This window comes from Oculina patagonica, chromosome 4 (genome assembly GCF_052425735.1).
Source record: "Oculina patagonica isolate OP01 chromosome 4, crgOcupat, whole genome shotgun sequence".
In the NCBI taxonomy this organism is placed as follows: domain Eukaryota; kingdom Metazoa; phylum Cnidaria; class Anthozoa; order Scleractinia; family Oculinidae; genus Oculina; species Oculina patagonica.
In genome coordinates this window covers 58,738,401-58,759,524 of record NC_135761.1, presented here as the reverse complement: position 1 = coordinate 58,759,524, position 21,124 = coordinate 58,738,401, and the positions used below count along the sequence as shown (strand labels likewise).

The window sequence follows — 21,124 nt, the reverse complement described above, 5'->3', positions numbered from 1 at the left end:
AAGGTTTGACTATACTTTTCTCGAGAATGCTTTAGAATTTAATTACGGGGTCACTAAGACAAACTATAATAATAAAGTATTTTTCGTTTGTCTCACGACGTAGTGTCACTTGTGATGGCGATCTACATCACAAGTGACACTACGTCGTGAGACAAACGAAAAATACTTTATTATTATTGTACTCTACCACGATGATTAATAACAACATTTTTTACGATAAGACAAACTAATTTCGATAAGATCTTTTAAATAGTATAAAAAATGTTGCCGTGTTTTGAGTAGATTTTTGGTACTTAATTTTCACACTCATTGCTCGAACTTTCAGCAGAATCCGTCAGTTTCGGTCTCAGGACCTTTATCAGTTACAACAACCAGATTATGGATAAAGCAATTTTACAATAATACATTACGTAACTAATTCAGAAAAAAATTACAATGAAAATAACTCAAGTCAAACTTTAAAAAAAAAACTAGAACAATTATTATATATTGCAAATGGAGCTTAAATACAGTTTCAGTTACAAGAATAAGAAGTTACGTAATTAAATCAAGGAAACTACAATGAAAATATTTCAAGAGAAACTTAATCAAATTGGAACAATGAAGTATGGCGCGGGAAAACGTTAGTGAACGAGTCACAATTGTTTTGGTTTTACCTCTGATTGGTTGAGGAAGCGAGTTTGCTTGTTTGTTTTTTTGTTTTTGTTTTTTATTGTCAATCACTAAGCGTGGCAAAGCAAAACCAAATCCTACGCTAATTACTTTCGAAACTCAAGTGGAAATAGCTCTGACACCAGTGTGAGGTGGGATTGTCGTAACCTGAAAAAAAACTTACAGAAATTGCATCAGGAGCACTCTCGAATTTCGCGGGCCGTACTGTAGAATACAGCCCATAAAATTGACCAATCACAGCGCACTCATTCTCTGAGAGATAAAATAAGCGCACTAAATTTAGACTAAGGTTTGTTCACAACTGATATCGCCTGTTAGGTCGTCAAGGTTGATGTGACCCCAGACGCCAGAGCTCATATCGACCAGCTTAACATGAGCACGTTGACCGATAAATTCTTGGACGTCCCAGGTCTCACGGACCATCGTCTCAGTACGTTTACCAGTGGTGCTTTTGACAACCTGTAATACAATTATACTCTACTGAATAACCTTCATTTGTCACAAAAAATGAGCGTAGGTATATTCGTCTCCGGACATTGTCTATTCCGAGAAACGAACAGTTTCTGAAAACCAGCCTCAAGGAAAGCTGTTAGTTAGCTTACAATACAATACAATTTTATTGTCCATACGTGGGACTAGGTCTCCCTCAATGTCCGAGCCAGAGGCTCATGTATAAAACGTAGGACAGATAGAAGAACAGATTATGTCTGAGGACGAATATCCACGCACAATTTTGAAGCCAATTGAAGACAACTGTTTTTGTTGCAAATTGCAACTTCACGGCTTGACTTGGCGACCGTGGCGTGTCAATGCTTCATGTTCCTATTGGTTGATTGTATTACTTGCAGTTGTCGTGATTGATCACTGCGCTGCTTTATTTTTAGTTTTACGATACTCAATTGAAAACTTCTCTAATTTGTTATCGGAAGGTCACACTTAATTACCCCGGCAAGGCAAATAATTGATCTGCGAGACACTGAAAAATCACGAAATTTTGCGATAACCTAGTTCATTAATTGCTTTATCGTTCAATCGCTGAGTTTGATTTTGTTGCAGAAGAAAGTTGAAATCGCCGACCGACCCCTTACCGTTTGTCTGACAATCAATCTCTATTTTCCCCAGTAATCTTATTTACAAAGATGCTATTTTATAAGTATCATATAAAGGAACAGGATTCCTCAACAAATGAACCCTAACGGGGTTTAACGTGGCTTTACAGGGAGAACACCTGTTGCAAAGTAAAATAGCACTTACCTGACTCTCAGTGATTAACTCTGCGCGGACTACGTTTATATCACATCCTCCTCCAATCAGAAAAGAGATAGTGTTTCCCTTGATATTAAATGATGGGGAAGTAAGAGTTCCTTGGGGTTCATCTCCTTGTTTCTGTCCTCCTGGTATGTCTGGCGATGGTCGATGTTCGGCACCGCCTATCCACCAGTCTCCCTGTTGATTGGCAGGCTGACCTCTGTTGCGAGCTGTTGGGTTGTCGCCATAAGTGGGTTGATTATTAAACGCTGTTCCAGTCTTTACCCAACCAACTATTCCATCTTCGAAGTCAAATTTGCAAACTTAATAAAAAGGAAAAACAAACAGTTGTATTGTTATAAATTGTCGTTAGGTTTTACCACCTTTAAGCTCAGTTTAGTTTAGTTTATTCTAGTCAGTTTCAGTTCAACGAATTCACCTCAACTCATGTACATGAAAGTTGACAGTTACTTGTGATAATCACATAGGTTTTGGCTAGTCTGACGCAGCGTTTCGTCCCGGCCAAGGGACTCGTCAGAGATCTTTCTGTTTAGCAAACTCGTTGAGCATCGCGCTAAATGTCCCGTCTGTATACATAAAACTTATAAAAGTTATAGTCGAAGATAAAAGTGACAGGAGAGAGAAACAGAGGTTACATTTCACTTGGTACCTAAGGTGAGGTAAATATTGGTGATTTTCATCAAAGTTGCAAAAAGTGTTTGATTCGGGCTATAACAGTTTGTAGCATTTTTCATAACCGAGTTGTGAAAATAATTTTGAAAAAATTACAGTATTTAGTTTGCAGTCATCATGTTGGTGTCCTTCCTTGGGCACCAACATTGCCGAGTTTTAGATAAGAAATTGCATGGGCCAGACAGAAGTGATTGTTTGGGCCCATGGGCAGTGCAGTCGTGAGAGCTATCACCGCCACCAATGTCGCCTGGCAAAGCCTGGACCCAGCCTCGTATGTGAGCCGAGTTTTAGTTTTGGTTCTCGTCCTTGCTCAAAGAATTTTTCTGCAGGGTCTCCGGTTTTCCTTTTTCTCAAAAAAAAGAAACCACTCAAAATTCCAATTCGATCCTCGATGCACGTACTGCATGTTTTCAACGAGAAACTAAATAAACTATACTTTTGCTTTCACCAACAAGGTGGTACTTATTGACGGTATGGTCATGAGAAGGGATTACGCTGTACTCAAAAACTGCAAATACCGGTACTCTGTTTAAACGACATTCAAACAGTTACCCAAGGAGTACAGAGGGACCAACACGTCTTCAAATTTTGACAAGCAGACTAAATTTTAAATTGGTAAACCGTGACCGTTGTTTGGAGTGATATGTGGTGAATTCTCAAACACGATCGTTTTGTCTTAGATACGATAAAAAGTATCAAAAAACAGTCGAAAGTCAGGTTACCCATTTCATTGTACTTTATATCTGCATACCTTCACAGTGATTCCCAGAAAATCCCGCCATACAGTCACAGTGATAAGAATTCTGTTCAAAGTCAGGAACACAGACTCCATTGTTCTGGCACGGCTCGCTTCCACACGGCAGCTGCGAGATAGAGAGATATGTCATAGGTAAGAACTAGGAAAATCAATGCAGAGATTTCATGAAGTCTGTCCGTCACACATTTTTCTCTTAGTGATGATTTTGCGTAGTTGTGGCTATTTAGCGGCTGTTTTCTTCCACTATTCTTTTATCAATATTTTGTAAAGGCAATGTAATAGAAAAAAATGACATGGATACCGGACAAATTGGAACCTGAAAGTTAAGCAACGGAAAGAAGGAAAGAAATATTCAGTTAACTCTAGCCCAAATTTAATCTTAAGGTTAATACGTTTTGGCCGACAATATCCTCTGAAGCACGCATACGTATGGCGAAGTGGGTAGCTGAAGTTACGACTGAGTTAGGTTCGTCAGTCTACAGAACATTTTGTTTGTCGGTTTATATATTAATTCGCTCGTTTTAGAACTGAGAAATTAAACCAAAATTATCCTATGCATGTGAGTTCAAAGTGTGGTAGGGGCAAAAATCAATATTCAGATAATGTTCCAAAGAGATCGAGCTAACGAATACGTATTTTATTAATATTTCTACAAAGTATTAAGATATTAGTTGTAATATTTGCATTCTTGTCGACCCGATCAACAATTCATCAGTATAAAGCGGCCTCCACACGACAAACTATTGGCCAACTTGTGCTGGCAAACTCAAGTTGGTGTGTGTCAGGAACGAAGCAACAACGGCAGACAAGTTGGCCAACTGTTGGCGACAAATAGAACTTGTCTCAATTCTCACTAACAGTTTGCCAACTGTTGTTGTGTCGTTCACACACACCAACTTGAGTTTGCCAACTTTAGTTTGTCGTGTGAAGGCCGCTCAACAGTGTTTATATTCTTTACTTTTCTCATAAATACAGAGAGCAGAAGTTCATTTTATTCATTGTGGGTGTCTAAACAAGACAACAGGCAGTCGTTAATAATTTATAACTCGGGTTATTCGCTAGTTGGTTTTTTCGTGCTATCGGCCCACTTCATACGATCTGTTAAGTTAATAAATGGGTTTAAAAAAAAAGAAAAAAAAAAACACAAAGTGTTTGTGCGACCGTTATGGATTCAATTTCGCTACGACATGCAGGGGCGGATCCAGGATTTTTCAAAGGGGGGTGGCTGCTGACAATTTTTTTTGTTCACTATCTGTTTAAGCCCCTTTTTTATGGAGGGGGGGGGGGGTTATCAGGCTTTAAGGCAAGATTTTTAAAGTGGGAGTCCAAATTATTTTTGTGCCAAATTATTATGGGCCGCAAACTCCATGCCCCTAGGGGGGTCGGGGGGTATGCTCCCCCAGAAAATTTTGAAAAGTTGAAGCCTTTTAGACGTGATTTCCGTGATTTCTGAGCAGCTTTAAACATCTTTCAATTAAGCTATTAAACCGCTGTTTTTTCTTGATAATTTGACACAACTATCCTTTCCTCAACTTACCTTGTTTAACATTGAATTATATTTGGGACAGAAACTCTAGTTCTTAAGAACAGTGATTGAAATTTGAAGTTGAACTTACGAACTGTCACGAAAGACCAGATATGCGTCGTTTTGTTCACTTACGAGCGTGGAAATTTTTAGCCCTGGCAAAGTTTCCTGGGGACGACTTGGTGAGTCAATGCTATGCTTGTGAAATCGCTTTGTTCAATTTTGATTCATGCAAAGAAAACAGTAAGAAAACTGGCTAAAAAGGTTAACACTTTTTTTTCGCCTTACCCAGTGTCATTGTCGTTATTTTCTATTTTTTTGTGTTCATTTTCTTTTTTTCTTGTGGATCAAGGGGGGTGGCTAGCCACCCAATCCACCCCCCCTGGATCCGCCCCTGGACATGGCATATTTTAAAATAAGCTGAAATCTGCAAATATCGACTAGTTATTTTTTTATTTTCTAGAAGCATTTTGACTGTGCCTAGTGCTTTTCTATGCATTATCTCACGGAAACATTTATGTACTAATGACCTCAGTGTGCAGTGCGCAGAAATTACAATTTACAAAAATGTCAGTAGCTTTTCTCTGTATTGCTACTGTCATATTAGGTCACTTTTTATGAAACAAAACCTCTCAGTCACACAGCATTGGAAAACGGCCTAAGTGTAACACCTGTAACTCTCAACTCACCAATGGGCTGTAATGGTGAAAGGAAGCATTCGTTTGAAACATGCTCTTGGCTCTGTATTTGTCAGTTGCCAACACCTCACACAGGTAAAGACCTTTCGATTCGGGATACGCCGCTATATTGAATGAGTAGCACTTGGGTTCACCGACACACTTAAATGTACAGGCCAATTCATGGTCTTTAACCAAGAAAGATGTAATTCTATCCACGGATAGACGTTTTTCTTGATCCCGCTTGAAGTTTTTAAAGCTGATTTGTTGATCTCGATAAAAATCACTCTGCTGAGAAGCCCCACAAGTTTGATACAGGGGAAAAACGGGAATAAAAACGAACAGAAAACTAAGAACCATCTTAGCTGCAAGAAGTCAGATAATGGCTTCAATTTCTCAAGCGGGACACCTGTCGTCCGTATTTTATACGCATGCATGCATGGTATTCAACTCTGAATTTAAATTACTCGTATTAATATAAATAAGTTCTACATATAAAAGTGCCTAATGGTTCCTCATGGGCTTCTCGCCACCTTTATTTTTCATATTTTATTTATAATTTCGTAAAAATCTTCAAGAATAAACGCTCGGTTTTAAATTTACAAAACATAAATTTAAAAAGTTTTTTATTTATATCACACCGACTAGCGGTCTACTGTTGTTTGCAACTGAAGATGGATGCAGGACATCCGAAACATGTCTTTGTGAATTTTAATATGTGTGTTTATTTTTAAAGATTATTTCTTGCCTGCTGTTATTTCGTAAATTTCGTTAATGTGGCAGAAATAAACTTGAAATTGAACTAGGTAAATGCACATAAAAAATGCTTAAGGGTAAAATAAAGTGACATAGTCGTAAAATAATGTTTTTCTTTATTTTCTTTATTTTATAAAGAAAACATTCTGTGTTATAGATTACCGTGCAAACATTGCCATACGTACGTGGTAGATTACGTACGTGGTTTATTTAGGGAAAAATTAAAATTAAAATTAGAACATTCTGTGTTAAATAACTGTGAAAACATTGCCATACGGTGGAAGTTTCAATAAACTCGTTGGTTGCTAAGAGATACTCGTCAACATAAACTTGAACTTTAATACAAGATTTTCGATGAAAGCATTCAGCAAACGGTTCATGTTATTATTATTATTCTTGTTAATAAAACCTGCTTTAAAGGACCTCATAATAGAACTTTGTTGTGTTTAAGCTTATATGACTGCGGCCTCTCTTGTTTCAAAAACCGCGAAATTCCGGTTATAAGCCCCCCCCCCCCCTCCTGGTTATAGGCCTATGTACCTGGAAACAACAAAAAAAATACATCCGATAATAAGCCCCCCCCCCCCGGATATAAGTCCCCCTCTGCCGGATGACAGTACTGAACAGGGCTAATTGTTGCTTTATTATGCGTTTTTAACTCAAAAACGTATTTTGATCAACATTCCCGTGGCTCGTTTCGAAGCGTTTTTTTTTATTCCGCTTATAACCACTCCCGGAAATAAGCCCCTGCGCTTATAAGCCCACACAAAACCCCTTACGACGTTGTATATATATAAGCCCAGGGCTTATAACCGGAATTTTACGGTATTTAAATTCCTATTTATATTCATGACTATATAAGATAGATAGATAGATACTTTATTAGCGTGAAATAATCTTAGCTTTACGGCTAGTTTACAGTTATTTCACGAAATTAAAAACTAAAATCTAAATTAGTTAAATTATATACAATATAAAAATGCTAGCTACTATAGATAATATAATTAACATGATTAAAAATATAAAAAATTAAAACACCCTTGATTGATTAACATCGCTATAAAAAGTCCTAAAAAATAAAAACTTACAATTTAAAACGTTAAATTTCGAATGTTGCGTATAATATTCATTAAGCAAATGAAATGGTTGTGCAGCTCGAACTACGAGCCTGCGTATTTAATGCGTCCTTTTAATGTTGCATTGGTCAAACCGATACAAAACTGAAATACTACTCAAACTATAAAAGCCTTTGTGCCTCCTGTTACGAAAACCCAAAGAACCAGTGGGTAAAAAATAGGAACCTACTCCCCAACCAAATGTTGACGCACCGAAACATAACTTTAGTGTAATAAAATAAAAGTTGAGAATAAGTGAGCTAAGATAAATACATTATAACCATCAGCCCTTATATACGATACAGCTATAGAGCCAATTTTAAGTTGTTTTTTAGCTTTTTAATTATTTTGGGTAACCTGTTACTGTTTGTAGTTTAATCTGTTATAGTTACAAAAAAATCCCAGTGGTATTCAACAGTATAAATTGATAAATATCGTGACGTGTTTTAGATGTATTTCTAGCGATTTCAAAAGGCTAAATATAAAAATTTATCCGGGAAGCATGCCCCCGGACCCCCCTAAATGGCTTGTGATCATTACATCGGTTTTGGTGGTTTCTCTCCAGCCGCCACTTTTCCCAGTCTCCGGGCCACCCCCAGAGCAGAAAGGATTACATCAATGAATAACAACATTTTTTGGGAATCAACAAAGCAAAGTTTGTCCAAAACATGGTATAAAGTAGCAATGCATGATATTTGTCTAAAAAACTATTCGTCTAAAAGAAATGGCTAAAAAATATCAAGCAGAGGTTTACACCCCCCCAAAAAAACATGCACAAGCAATGGGCGTAAAAAATGTACAAACTGAAATTACCCCATCCCCCCCCCCCACACAAATAACTTTTCTAATGGTCCGTCCCTAAGATAAATCTTCTAATTAGTTGATTCCCACTTGAGATAAGGAAAATTATAAATTAAACTTATAACGCAGGTGCACTGTCCATGTCGTACTCCAAATGGCGACTTTGAACGATGTTCGTGTTGCGCACTGCCAGGGAGCTGACTGCGGAGGCTTAATATGGATTTGTTCCAATGGTCGTTCTCCTCCTCTATATACACTCTTAGGGACGGACCATTATTTTCTTGGAGGGGGGGGGGGGATTTAAAATTTTCCTCTGCAAACTTTTTTTTTTTAGTTTATGCACCTCTGCAAACATTTTTTTTTTTTCGAAATTCTTACTATTTTTTGTTATACATATCGTGTTTGCAAACAATTTATTTTGTCTTTCCAGGCCCTGCAAACAATTTCTTTCAATATTTTTCATCCCCCCCCCCCCCTCCAAAAAATAATGGTCCGTCCCTTAGTAGCTAAAGTGCTATATCGTTTGGTAATGGTTCAATAGCTAACGTTATCCCCGAGGAAAAGAAACCTTTTAAACGTGTAAGAATGAGTCTAGTTAAGTTCACTCGCAGCTGATATCGCCTTTAAGGTCATCAAAGTTGATGTGGCCCCATCCGCCAGAGGTGGCGTCAACCAGTTTAACATGAGCGCGTTGACCAATAAACTCTTGGACGTCCCAGGTCTCACGGACCATCGTCTCAGTGCATTTGCCTGTGGTGCTTCTGACAACCTGAGATATAACATTAGTTGTATCAAAAGCTTGTGTTGTTCAAATATTAAATAGAAGTATAATTATTGAAGAATTGAATAGAATAGAGCATTTTTCAATCGAGTGTAGTAAAACCAAAACCAAAGTCATCACTCTGACCAATCACAAAGAACACAGACAATCCAGTGAAACAATCAAAACTCCAATCAAATATTATAGCCAGCGCAATGCGCGGGAAAACTTACGTGTGCGAGTCACAGTTGGTTTTGTTTTTATTTTTGATTGGTTAAGAAAATGGCGCGAGATGCATGCAAAACCAAAGCAAACGTAAATTACTTCCGATACTCAAATGAAAACCACTCTCAGTTCCCGTTTTCAGTAACGGCTTACCTTATTCTGTTTCCTGCTATAGTAAAAAAGTCAGAATATGAAAACGGTTGCTGCGGCAAAATAGGGACAAGAGACAAATGTATGACTGACCATAAGAGAAAAAAGGGCCCCTCTGCTGTGCATAGCTGCAAAGAAAAACTACCATGTTTCTAATGTACGCGCGAAACTATACGCAGTGCAATACTAGGTAGGTACCTCAAAAATAGCTCGTATATGAATAAGAATGTGTGTGTGTGTGTCGAGATCTACTAGGAAGAATGAGCAAGACATGTGAATATAGTGCTTACTAGTCTGAAATTCAGCCGTCCTCTCGACCCAACCCCCCCCCCCCGCGCCTCTTCGTTGGGGGTTGGGTCGAGAGGACGGCTGAATTTCAGACTAAGTGCTTACTTGACTGCCGACGATTAACTCGGCGCGCACAAAGTTTATGTCACAACCTCCACCAAGCAAGAACGAGATACTGTTTCCCTTGATGTTAAAGGATGGTGACGCAAGGGTTCCTTGGGGAGCATCTCCTTGCTCTTGTCCAGCTGGTGTGTCTATGGAGGGTCGATTCTCATACCCTCCAATCCACCAGTCTCCCTGTTGATTGGCAGGCTGTCCTTTATTACGAGCTGTTGGGTTGTCACCATAGGTTGGTTGGTTATTAAACGCTGTTCCAGTCTTTATCCAGTCACTTATTCCACCTTCGAAGTCGAATTTGCAATCTGTACAAAAACGAAAATAACAAGCGCTTAAGGTAAATTAGCAATTAGGTGCATGGGCAGATACGGGTTAGTTCGCTGGACTTCGGATCGAGTGGCCTGAGTTGGAGCCCTGGCGTGTGGCATCGTATTGTTTTTCTTGGTTGGTTGGTTATTAAACGCTGTTCCAGTCCTTATCCAGTCACTTATTCCATCTTCGAAGTCGAATTTGCAATCTTTACAAATACGAATATACAAGTGGTTAAGATGATTTAAGAGTGGGGTGCGGTGGTAAGTAAAATGGTTAGTTCGATAGACTCCGGATCGAGCGGTCCGGGTTGGAGCCCTGGCTTGTGTCATCGCATTGTGTTCTTAGGCAAACAGCGGTTTTTCGAAAGCTGATTAAAATAATCCACGATTGACAGTTATTCTGGGCGTTTAAAATTCTTATTTCATGGAAAACTCATTGGGGAATAAAATAATGTTTCTGAATGCAGAATTGTATACCATTCTCACTCATTAATTATGCTGCTCATTGTCCGGCGTGGATAAGGTATGGGGAAAGATTGTGGCCGAGGCAATGAGTGACAGGGTGAGAAAGCACTATAGTTGTCTATTACGTCGCCGAAGGGGAGGTGGGAGGGTCGAAAATTCGCCCGGACTTCCCGGCTTGCGTATCTCTTTCGAAATGCCCCGAAACTAAGCAAAGGGATCTTTAAATACGGCGATTGTGCACGTGGTGATTAAGCATTACCTAACAAACTATCTATAAACAAATGGGGTTATGTAATCCACGACTCTGAATTCCGCGTCATATTATGAATGAGAATAGTTACCTTCTCACTCATTATTTGCTGCTCATTGTCCGGCGTGGATAAGGTATGGGGAAAGATTGTGGCCTTCGGCTGCTCACGCACCTTGCTGCTTCAGTACAAACTCAAGATTTACATTTATAGAAAGGTACCCCAAAAAATACACTTCTCCCCAAAACTCAAAAATCCCCTCAAACCCCAACCGGTATGCGAGAGGCCCGGCCAGGCTAGTGGGGTTACTTCCCACACCATAGCATGTATTTCGATCGTGGCTTATAATGAGAGTAGGAGATTCAAGAAAAAACTCCTTCAAAAAATCGCCAATACCTAAGGCGGGCAGATTAAAACATTGTTGTTACGGAAAGGAAAACGTAAGACAACAAAGAAAAATGAAAAAAGGAAAAAACCCCACTAGCCAGCCGGACCAGGAATCCGTCGTAAACGGATTATAGGGCGTAACTGAGATTACCCTTCTGATCGCGACAAGGCCAGTGGAGGGGGTGGACTGTTTAAAATTATTTTTTTTTATAATATTTTGAATTTTAATTTTAAAACTTCTAGCTTGGGGAAAAATAAAGGATAAACATCACTTCCATATATCCCACGTTGTTCGTGTCTAAACGTGGATAAAACATTAAACTCCGTGGATGAAAACGGCCAACCGGCGAGCTTTGAAAATTTAAACACTGAACCTACAGAGATACACAGATCCATAAAACAAACATGCGTGATACCTGTCCAATAAAGTTCCGCACTGGGATGGGTTACGTAACAAACCTTACGTAACCAACTCGTAAACACTTTAAACCTAAGCTCATTAACACTCTTACTGACACCAGTAAGCTCTGAAACAAATGTCCATCAATCGGCAACTACTTGATTTTCTTGACATGCAAGCAAAAAATTCCAGCCAGATATACCGTAACGAAACACTTAGCACACTAACAGTTAAAATACAGGGTGCCCCCCCCCCCCCCCGGAATGGTCGATACATGATTGTTGCCAAATACCCACAATAACAGTTCAAACTTTAAACAAAACCGACACAAGGCTCCTGCCAACTAAGCTCGACCCACGAGCCAACCTTTAGACTAAAACCGACACGGCGTGTAACAAATTGTGCTAAACGCAAGAGCAAACATTGAGCAACGTAAAGCCGACACACGGCATCTGACAATTTCTGCTCGACACACGAGCGAACGTTTTAGCTACAGCCGACAAACGCATCTGACAGTTTCTGCTCGACACACGACACACGGCATCTGCAAATTTCAGCTCGACACACGAGCGAACGTTTTAGCTGCAGCCGACATACGGCCTCTGCCAGTCTCTGCTCGACACACGAGCAAACGGTTAAGCTATTACCAGCCGACACCCGGCGTCTGCCAGTGCCTGCTCGAAACACGAGCGAACGTTTTAGCTACTACAGCCGACACACGGCGTCTATCAATCTCTGCTCGACACACGAGCGAACGTTTTATAGCTACTACAGCCGACCGGGCAGCCGACACACGGCGCCGGCGTCTACCAATCTCTGCTCGACACACGAGCGAACGTTTTAGCTACTACAGCCGACACACGGCGTTTGCCAATCTTTGCTCGACACACGAGCGAACGTAAGCTACTACAGCCGTAACACATATGGTAATAAATTGCTATAAACAGAACTACGTAGATATAAAACACACTACGGGATAAACAAACGGATAAGCAAGCGAAAAAGAAAAACACATAAAAAATGTTTTAAAATACCGAGTAAACTATTGCTGTACGCGTTGTCCCGCTACTCCGGCATGATGTGGAACTTGCGAAGCGGCAGAGAATGGACATGCAGTGTAAATCTTCTAGTTAAACAGCAGAGGCAGGGTAGGTACAGCCATGAACTTGAGAAAATAAACGACGAAACAAACTAAAGCACGTGGTTGGGCTTCGGCGACGTAGCGCGAGAGTATAAGAAAATTCGCCCGGACTTCCCGGCTTGCGTATCTCTTTCGAAATGCCCCGAAACTAAGCAAAGGGATCTTTAAATACGGCGATTGTGCACGTGGTGATTAAGCATTACCTAACACAACTATCTATAAACAAATGGGGTTATGTAATCCACGCACTTCTGAATTCCGCGTCATAATTATGAATGAGAATAGACTCTTTATTTAGTATAAATGGCGTAGTTCAGAAAGTGAATGCAAATAACGAGGTTTTCGGCAAGAATTACGGCGATCTGTAGTCAATGACTAGCGTTTACTGGTTTTGCCGTTCTTCTTTTAGAGGGCAGTGGCTAGAAAAAGCTTTTCTAAAAGTTATTTTGTTTTTTCCGCTTTAGTTCATCGTCGAGTAGTCGAATTCGCCATCTGTGCGCGCGTACTTCTAAAGTGCTGTCCTATATGGTCCTTTCAGACGTCTTTTTCTCGATTTCGGTGGAAAAACTTGCGCATATGCACATGCAAGTTATCGTGGACTCTCTCTTCTCGTGCTTGCGTTCAGCCCCTATATAGGTTGCGGAAGGAGGAGTTTAGGGACCGGGCTAAACAAAAATAGCAAAATCAGAAACGAAAGCACAATTTCCCCGATGCTTGCGTATCTGTAAAAAGCAAAAGCAAAAGATAAAATTTAAAATTTAAATTAGATTTATGACCAAAAATAATTTAAGTGTAATCTGTGCAAATTTAACATAAACGTAACCGAAGCTCACTGAATCATGCATTATCGGAAAATAAAAACGTTTACCGCAGTTGATATCGCCTTTAAGGTCATCAAAGTTGATGTGACCCCATCCGCCAGAGCTGTGGTCAACCAGTTTAACATGAGCGCGCTGACCAACAAACTCTTGGACGTCCCAGGTCTCACGGACCATCGTCTCAATGCATTTACCAGTGGTGCTTCTCACAACCTGAAATATAACATTACATTTATGAAAATAACCTCCTTTGGCGCAAAAACGTTTTTTCTTTAACTTTATTTGTTCTTGGGCCATCTTTAAAAAAAAGGGCCATTCTAAAAAGAAAATTGTGGGCTTGAAAAAAATAGCGATGTTCAAGAATTACTTAGATCTCTTGTCTTTTTTAGCCAAATGAACGATACAGTGTTCATTATCCAGCAAATATTTTCACACAATGCCCCTCTGGGAGATCTTAACCAAAACATTTTTTTTAATAATCATAAATCTGACTACTCCAGACCCAGCACCAGTGGATGTACCAGCAGCCACAATGGCATCCTTGCCTTCCTTGATTCCATCTGTTCTGACACCCCTCCCACAGTGGAATCAGTATCCCCGCCTAAAAAGCGAAAACACCCTTCAAATCCGGTTTATAGTAAATTATCTGGATGACGAACCGAAAAGGCCTTCCAGACGATCCAGGCGTATACATAGAATAATAGAAGCTCACCTTTCAAGAATTCCAGAGGACAAGAAGATGATTATAAAATTTCATCACTGTAAGGGACTGGTCAATAAGTACAGGGGGCGGGGGAGGGGGGGGGTGGGCCGGAGCAGAAAGGGGGGTGGGTCATCAGTTTTTGAGCCCTCAAAAAGGGGTGGTTTATGTAATTTTGATCTACACGTAGGGGTGGGTCATCTTATTTATTCACTGACTTTGAACTGCTATAGTTCCAAGAAAAGTTGTGTTCATCAGTATAAAAATTGTAAATTTCTCCATGTGAGCAGTTTTAAATGAATTTCTAGCGATTTCAGAAGGCCCTAATATAAAAATTTCCCGAGGGAGCATGCCCCCTGACCCCCCTAGATGGCTGGTGATCATAACATCACTTTTACCTGTCCCTCTTCAACATGCATAGATTCACTCTGTGCTTAAGGCCTTTTAATACCAGTAAACTCTTTAGTCAAACACTTTGCAAATATGAATGATGGACAATGGTTGAAGTTTCTGTTATTAATTTATGTATAAAAATATGAACTCTTCAATAATTGATTATGAATTAATATTACATACTGATTCAGGTTTTTGCATATGTTTGTGTCTAAATTTCCTCATGGACATTAAACAGTGAAAATATATGGAAAACTTACAAAAGGCTAGTATAAGAAGTGATAAATTTAACCTTCTTTGGTGTGTTAAGAAATGAAAAAAGATGTACATGGAACAGCAGGGTCCATCAGGGAAAATGTCTATGTAGGGAATTCCACTTAAAAAAGCTGAAGTTTAATCAAAAACCTCTAAACCCTAACAGATGATAAAGAAATAATGATTGGTCCCTTGATTTTTTTTAGCAAAGGGGGTGGGTCGTGTAATTTTCAACCCCCTATCAGGGGTGGGTCAGTCAGTTTTGAGCCAGAAGGAGGGGTGGGTCATAAATTTTTGAGCCACCACTTTTCCAATTGCTCCGGCCCACCCCCCCCCCCTGGTGCTTATTGACCAGTCCCTAATGCGTCGTGTTGAACGATTGAAATAAAAGTTTTGCTTGATTCGATCTGTGTGTGACTAATTATTTTTAATGGTCTACACGCGACTCTTTCTGTACATAAACGTTTCGCTTTCGCGGTCAAAACTTGCTGAAATCTTATTGTTTACATTTGAGGCACTCAAGTGAACGTGCATTGGCCAGCTTTGCATGAGAACAATGAATAGTAAAGCTTTTTTTCACTCTATTTGCGCTCCATAAACTTCTCGTAAGCAAACAGAAATATATCTAAAGGAATTTAAACGGAGCCTCTTAAATTCTTCCACTTGCCTAATCTATCAATCAAGTAGACCAAGGCGTTGTGCCTCCCAACCTGTCGTCTAGTGTAGTGACGTCATTATTTCTCTTAGTCATAATTTATGCTGTATAAATTAAAAAAACAACCCGTGCATTTTAATCATGATTACCCACTTTATGTAAACTATTGCCCAAAAAGGCTTAAATGCTGACCATAGTACACTACTCAAAAACTGTGTAAAATCTAAGCCCTTTTCAAGAAACAACTTTTTTATAAAACTATTAAGACATAGTGCTTACTTGACTACCGACGATTAACTCTGCGCGCACCACGTTTATATCGCAGCCTCCACCAAGCAAGAACGAGATACTGTTTCCCTTGATGTTAAAGGATGGTGACGCAAGGGTTCCTTGGGGAGCATCTCCTTGCTCTTGTCCAGCCGGTGTGTCTATGGAGGATCGATTCTCGTATCCTCCAATCCACCAATCTCCCAGTTGATTGGCAGGGTCTGTGTTGCGAGCTGTTGGGTTGTCGCCATAGGTTGGTTGATTATTAAACGCCGTTCCATTTTTTATCCAGCCACTTAGTCCATCTTCGAAGTCGAATATACAATCTTAAACAAAAAAAAATAACAAATGATTTAATTAAATTTAGTGGGAGATGGTGCGCACTAAAGGTCAGTGTACTGGACACCGGTCAAGCGATCGGGGTTGGAGCTCTGGCTTGGATCATTATGTAATGTTCTTGTGCAAAACACTTTACTCTCATTGTGCTTCTCTCCACCCAGGTGTATAAAAAGGGAGAGTAGGAACACTCCTAGTCGCCTAATCCTTAGTAAAAGGGGGAATATGTCACTGCGGTTTGGAAAACTTCGTCCCGATGCACACCTTGACCTTTTTTGAAATATATCATTACATAGCTTCAGTAAAGCGCGCGTTTCAATTGGTTGATATATGCCCTCCTTTTGTACGTGATCTACACGCTGAAGACAGCTTGGGAGTCATTCTTGGCTGGCAACATTTAGCCTGCGTTACAAATCAAAAGAATTTTGAGACATGCAAAATTCAGAATGTGCAAATTGTTTTTAAGCTTGTCTTATGGGATTTTTGTACTACAGCAAAATAAAATCTGTACAGTAAAGTGAGTTTGCATAAGGCCAAAAAGGCCAATTTTCCCGGTTTTCGTAGCATGAAGCGACTGTTTTTCCCCTGAATGGCTAAGTAGACTACTGAATGCCTTTGGTATATGCTAGCCCTTCGGGATGAGATGGTCTTTTAGGCTGGGATGCTGGTTTTCGATCTGGAGTATTTCGTCACGCAACACAAAAAAATTACATAACAACGGGTTCTTTTAATTTTGTCGTAGCATACCTTCACAATGAGTGCCATCCCAAACCTCGCCTCACAGTCACAGTGATAAGAATTCTTTTCAAATTCAGGTACACAGCTTCCATTGTTATGACAGGGCTTGCTTTCACACGGCCGACTGTGTGATAAAAGGAAAAAACACTTCAATATGACAATGAGGATTTAAAACGTTAACTGTCTAAAACTTTTAAAGAAGATATTTTAAGCCAATCTGTTTTTCTTTTCTAAATTTTCGGTGACATCTGTTCACCTTCATCAAAGTTAGTGAAAGTTTGTTGGTGCTCGCGCTACCAATCTGTGCGTTAGTGCGACATTTTAATTTTGAATTAACGGCACATAAGCGCGAGGAAAAGCTTTGCGTTCGTTGATAGCATTCCAGATGTCACCGAAAATTTAGAAAAGAAAAACAGATCGGCTTAAAATATCTTCTTTAAATGTCTTCTACCGATCGCACTACTGGTTTCAGTATTTTCATCCCCCCCCAACAAAAAAAAAAAACTAAAAAAAATTAAAAAGTAATGTCTAAAACTTAATTAATTACGAGCTTTCGACTGTTCGATCTTCAGTCAATGGGCAAAAACTCTAAATATAAATGTATAAGAGTACGTAATTAAGGGATATGTAAGTTGAAAACGAAAATTTGTAAAGTCCAGCGATAACGCATTAATTTTTGACCGCGTTAGGCGTTGCCAAAAAATTTGTTAATTTTGGCGCCTTTCAATGTCAGTGGTATGGCAAGTTCATGGACCCTATCCAACTCTTCCTATTAACTTACCAACGCCCTTACAGAACATTGTGCTTCAAACAGAAATACTCCAGGTCGGTTCATTTTCAAACACACGTAAGGCCCTTCGGATGAAAGTTCTCTCAGTTATACGTTTACCCATAGCCCCGTACGGAATTGTCTACACTCATAGCTTATTACCGATGTTCAAAGGTATTTTCCCCCCCTCTGGTTTCAGATCCCTCCATTAGTTTTTTTTTTTTTTAACTTAGAAAGCCAACGCAAAAACATTTCAATTTTTATTTTTAAGTACAAGTTCCCGTTATTTGATTGTGCATGGATCATAACTTTAATTAGCGCCCAACTGTAACTGTAACCTGCAGTAGCCTTTTGTTAAACTGTCAGTTTCCTATTATTTTGACAGTTTATTTTGAAAGGCCTGGATTCTGTTCTATCCAATAGAGTTTTAAAAATGTTTCTTTATATCTTGTAATTTTTTTTTGTGTGTGATATTGCAATCCCGTCCTTTGCTGGTCTTAAATAGAATTGTATTCCCGGCATAGCCAATCGAACACATTCGAACTCAATCGAACTCAATCCGTGGATTGAGTTCGATTGAGTTCGGCAATCGAACGAAATCGAACACCAGACTTTCAGTGAGTTCGATTTCCGAACAAATCGAATTCAATCGAACGAATCGAACTCAATCGAACTCAATTAAATAAAGTGTACGTTGAACCCTACCCTATTCGTCTCCAGGATATATTTGCTGTAACAGATCCCGACCTTCCCGCAGCAGGCGAGTGTTCCTCAGGTTAGCAGTACCGTCAAGAGAATGAGAGAAGAAATATCCCAGCCCAAAAACTTGTTATCGCAATAAGCTTTTTATTTGAGATATCCTTAATGCGATATAATAAAGTTATTAAGTTAAGTGGAGTTGTCTCCTTAGATCACAAATGAGCCTACATACACTGAAAACAATTTCTACTAACTAAATTAGAATTTATTTTTATCACTGCTGGCCTTGCACATTCAATGTTTTAAACACCCGCTGATCTGCAATTGCAGATCACTTTTAATTTATTAACAACATAGTTTATGGTTGAGGTGATGTGAAGGCAAAGAGTTGCGACGTTCACGGAAAGCCTCTAACACGACAATTACAAATTTCGCGTTAAATGTCACGCATACGAAATACCAATATTGCACGAAGTGCGAAGTGATAAGTTCGATATCGAATTTTTTCACGTGAAAATTAACGTGGAATTTAGGTATTGAATATTTCTTGAATCACATCGGGGTTAAGATTGTAAAATGAAAATGGATTCCTTCTGCAAATTTTCCTCTGTTAATAATGCGCGAAGTTGATTATGCTGTACACAAAAGCTTTTCTGTTGCAGTTGCATGCTGTAAACGAGAATTTTTTAACGCCACGTTGGTGGCCAATTTGTTTGAAACTGTAAAGTCTATAATGCCTTTGTTATTCTACTGTTTCTAAGGTCTTTCGTTTCGGTCGTTTCTACTCTTGGCGTAAGCGGCGTTTCCATCAGTTGACTTTGGGTTCAATTTTAAAATTTCACTTTGAAACGAAACCCTCATTGTTTTTCCTTTTCAAACATAACCCTAACTTTGAAAGCATACAAAGGCCTATTTTGATGTTTAAGTTTGTTGATTCGGTTATACGCCTTGGGCGTTCTTTACATGTTTATAAAACAAAATGGCAGTGCTTAATAATTTATTGCTTGGATTGTCTACTGTGACTCTGTTACTGACCCAACCCGTGTTAATGCGAGTTATGCGTTCCTTGCTTTTTGTATTGAACACCAACCAACTACTAAAAATTAAAATTTTTAGCTTTACACACCATTAATCTTAAGTTGACTTTAATGTAATTAAAAACAATAAAGGAAAGAAATGAATCTTTACGCAACATTTCGCGTCCGCTACCACTGACAAAGACTTCTGTAAATAAATTTTCACGAATGTATGTAAAAACATATATAATTATCTCACCAATATAATACATATAACATGATTGACAAACAGAGATGGATAACTGAATTTCCGAAAGCACCAAAATCGCAGTGGAAAGTAATGTAACCAAAAAACAAATTAAACTCACCGGTGGGCCGTAATGGTTGAAGGTGGGATCCGTTTGAAGCATGCTTTTAGCTCTGTACTTGTCCGTGGCCAAAACCTCACACAGATAAAGACCTTCCGAGTCAGGATTTGTCGCTATATTAAATGAAAAACACCTCTGCTCCCCGACGCACTTGAATGTACAGGCCAATTCATCGTCCTTAACCAAGAAAGATGCAATTTTTTCCACAGATAAATGTTTCTCTCGATCCGGCTTAAAGTTTCCAAGGTGGATTTCTTCATCTCTGTACAGAACACTTTGTTGAGAAGCCACAACAGTCTGAAAAAGGCTACAAACGGCGATGAAAGCGAATATAATTCTAAGAAACATCTTAGCTGCGAGAAAAGAAGGTGAATTTTTTCGATTTTTTAAAAACTAATTCACTACCGACAGATTTCGTCGGTGTTTGTAATCTACAAAGTATGTATAGGGTTCAACTGTGAATTAAAAATACTGTCATCAATAATTAAGAAACAGAAGGCGGATGACGCATTTGTTGCAAACACGACATGTAGAATATTTGAGAAAATTCGAGACGTAAGACTAAATCGCAAGTGAGGGTTTTACATATTACTTCTTTCATATACTCCCAAATTCTCTTGAGTGTTTAATTTATTTTAACCTGTATTTAAAATGTTAAAAGAAGGCAGTAGTTTATTGTACCTTTTATAAAATGAAGCGAATAAAATGCAGATCAAACGTTGTCACCCGTGTTTACCGATAAACTACTCTACAGAAACAACTTAATTCGAGCGCCGTTAATAATTAATAATTTATTATAATAATCGATATATACAAGTGTATAGGTGTATTTAGGACCACGAACTAGTGTTAGTGAGCAATTATAGGATGAGCATCTAGGACCGCTGGTACAATAGACCATATTCGTATTCTCGGTATTGCACTGGAACTAGCTTGCAATAATATAAAATAAAATAATAATAATAATAATAAATAATAAATCCCTTTGGTAAAATTATTGCTTTGATGATGGGGCTCGTTGGCCTTGAAAGGCCTCCTCCCCCTTTTCCACCCTCCGGGCTCTTCTGGCACAATCATTGTCATATTTGTGTCCATTCTCTGTTGATTTCAAATTTTCGTAATCCTTAAACCTTCCACTTCCACTAAATGGGTTCTGACGATTTGCAACACTTTGGAAATCGGATGTAAAGAATTTAGCTAGGCACTTGTCATGTAAACAATTTGGATGTTGGACATAAAAGACATTGAAAGAGTGATAAAGTCTCAATTGCGTGCAACTCTGCAGTGCCATTAAATGGAGCCATTGACAGTTTGACTTTCACTCGACATGACTCGATTTGTTCGTGTTTCAAAACCGTTTTCTGTTGTGCCACT

The 21,124-nt window shown here is 39.1% G+C and overlaps 1 protein-coding gene and 1 pseudogene across 2 annotated transcripts in view; both read right to left on the bottom strand.

Annotated features, from left to right (window-relative positions):
* The window catches only part of LOC144650905 (uncharacterized), a 152,466-nt gene that overhangs the window by 44,787 nt on the left and 86,555 nt on the right, over positions 1–21,124 (bottom strand). The gene's annotated exons all lie outside the window — the stretch shown is intronic.
* LOC144648621 (uncharacterized) lies at positions 274–20,098 on the bottom strand (annotated as a pseudogene). Its single transcript, XR_013569717.1, has 10 exons — positions 19,751–20,098; positions 16,908–17,045; positions 15,837–16,150; positions 13,605–13,767; positions 9,773–10,301; positions 8,850–9,013; positions 5,585–5,945; positions 3,365–3,476; positions 1,927–2,243; positions 274–1,131 (listed from the first exon to the last, which is right to left on the bottom strand). The product of XR_013569717.1 is annotated as an uncharacterized LOC144648621 (transcript).